Genomic DNA, 2,881 nt, shown 5'->3' with positions numbered 1-2,881 from the left:
CTCTTTTTTGTCTTTCTCTCTTCTCTTTCTCTTAAAAATGTTCAAACTGAGACTCACCAACCAGAAGTATTTGTATAGGATCACACATGCACGCATGGGAGTCATGGCTGCTCAACTCCCAAACCCAGCTCCTATGCCTATAAGGATTGCATCTGCAGGGTGTGGGGCAGCCTGTATAAGGCTGTGGGTCAAAGAAAACAGATCTCTTAGGCTGCTTGAAGGGTGGTGGTGGTAGTGGTGGTAATTGCATATTTGCTATCCAAAAATAACTGATATTATTAGATTGATGCAAATGTAATTGCGTTTTTCACCATCGAAAGTAGTTGCCAAAACTGCAATTACTTTTGCACCAATCTAAATGCTTCCATTTTCTTGAAAATTTAGGTAAGACTGAGTCAGGTCCTCACTTTTTCTCAAGAAACAAAACAAAAACATAAAACCATAAAACAACGAAAACTTTAAAATTCCTTTTTTTTTTTTTTTTTGCAACCAACCAAATTGATTACATGATTCAAAGGCTTAGTCAGTTCTATTTTTCTCCAAACTACCTCAGCAGGCACTTTTTAACAGAAGACATACTTTTGATAAATATGAAATATTTGTGAGTAATATTAGATTCTGTTTCATCTTACTACATTGAGCACACTTGAAAGATATTTCTGAGTCTGAACCCTCTGTATTTTAGAGTCCTTGGTATATGCAACTTTTTTTACATTGCCCATGTTGTACCCAATAAATAAAAGTCAAAGGCTTTTCAGAATTTTGGAACCACTTTAGTACGAGGGGTTTGGGGGAATGCTATTACCCTCTCCCTATTATTTGACTCAAACTCCCGTCTGACACCCTGGGCTGAATTTAAACGATGCAGCCTAGCCCTTCTGCTTCTGTGGTAGATGACAAATCTGTCTCCACGAGAATCTGTTAGCTGTTAGAACTCTGTGTTCTCATGGTAGATACTTTAGGAACTTCTGATACTCACTCAAAGCCTCAGGTGACATAAAACTCAGAAGAGATGCAGTAAAGAATTGGGAACGACAACTAACAAATACTAAAGTATCATTTCACCCAATTTCTGGCCAGGCAGAAAGGAGGAAAGGAGGGAAGGAAGAGAGGGAGGAAGAAAGAAAAGAAGGGAGGGAAAGGAGGGAAGGAGAGAAGAAGTAAGGAAGAGAGAGAGGAAGAGGGAGGAAGAAAGAAAAAAGAAAGAAAGAGAAAGAGAGAAAGAAAAAGAAAAAAAATGTTTTGGTTAGGTGTTTTTGTTGCTAGATCTACATACACAAAGCCAAGTGGAAAGTTGAAATTAATTAGATGAGTAAACTAGAAGATAAGGCTTTGTAATAGATCCAGAGAACTCCGTGATATGACCGACCATCACATTAGTCTTACTGATAATACAGTTGTGTTTTGGCCTAAAAAGCAGTTGAAGGAGGAGTGGTGGAAGCTGGAGATGCGTCTGGAGGAGGCAAGATGCAAATGAAGTGGAAGGCGGAGGCAGAAGGAGAAAGCAAGGAGGGAAAAATAGCAGAGTTGAGTAAGGCCTGCAAAGAGGGAAACAATATTCACCCTGAGAAAATAATTTCTTTCTTTCTTTCTTTTTTTTTTTTTTAGAGGGAGTCTTGCTCTGTCACCCAGGCTGGGGTGCAGCAGTAGCATGATCTCGGCTCACTGCAACCATCGCCTCCCGGGTTCAAGCAATTCTCCTGCCTCAGCCTCCCAAGTAGCTGGGATCACAGGCATGCACCACCATACCCAGCAAATTTTTGTATTTTTGGTAGAGATGGGGTTTCGCTGTGTTGGCCAGGCTGGTCTTGAACTCCTGACTTCAAGTGATCCACCCACCTTGACCTCCCAAAGAATTGGGATTATAGGCGTGAGCCACTGCCACCCATCAGAAAATAATTTCTTATAAGCTCTTAATCTTTTGAATATTCTAAGAAGCCATAGTAGTTATTTCTTTATTTTTGATATAGGACTTCATAATTTATTAACTCTTTAAGACTATAATCTGAGCCTTATCCAGTCTACCTCTTGAAATCTCTCTCCAAAGTATATAACTTAGTCATTTATTTAATAACCAATGCATTATTATGATCTAATGATACTTGGTATCATAAAATATTAAACAACACAAATTTCTGTGTGGCATTAATAAGGAAAATACCTCATCAGGTCCACATACTTATAATAATTTCAAAATCACCTATATGGCCATTGATACAAAAAGTATTTTGAAAAAATAAAACAAGGCTTTCCAACATGTAATAATAGTCACTTGAAAAGTATCTTGCCTTCCTCTCATTCTGGTCTTCCATCTTTTTCCAAGCTAACAAAATCTGATTCTCTAAATAAAATCACAGTAGATATGAACATCAGAACATCAGGAAAGGCTATCTTTCCTCACATCTGTATTCCACACAGAAAACCTAAGAGGCTGAAATGAAAGGTCTTTTGGAAACTCCATCCTCAGTAGCTCGAAATTTTACACCTTTATATTTTCTCAGAAATCTAAATATAACACATTCCCAAACACAATTTCCCTATGCTTCTTTAAATTAGATAAGAAAATATTGTTGTTCATCATCCCAGAATAACAAATCAATTGGTCTAAACATGAAAAATAAAACAATCTAAATGGATATACTTGTTTCTCCTTTGATAATATATGATTTGCTCATAAAGTTATGCATTAACTACTTAACAGGTTATTGAAAATCTGATCGTGTGAACATTCTGTTTTTGGGTGTTTTCTTGGATGTTTTACAAGAACCTGAGTAAAATAGACACTGAATCTAACAGATCACCTAATGAAAGAGAATCAAATTTAGAAGCTGACAGTTCTGTATTACTATCAGTGTAAAAAAATTCTTCCCATGGCCTACTG

Source organism: Macaca nemestrina, chromosome 5 (genome assembly GCF_043159975.1).
Source record: "Macaca nemestrina isolate mMacNem1 chromosome 5, mMacNem.hap1, whole genome shotgun sequence".
Taxonomy (NCBI): domain Eukaryota; kingdom Metazoa; phylum Chordata; class Mammalia; order Primates; family Cercopithecidae; genus Macaca; species Macaca nemestrina.
The sequence above is the reverse complement of the archived record's forward strand: the minus strand, read 5'-3'. Positions refer to the sequence as shown.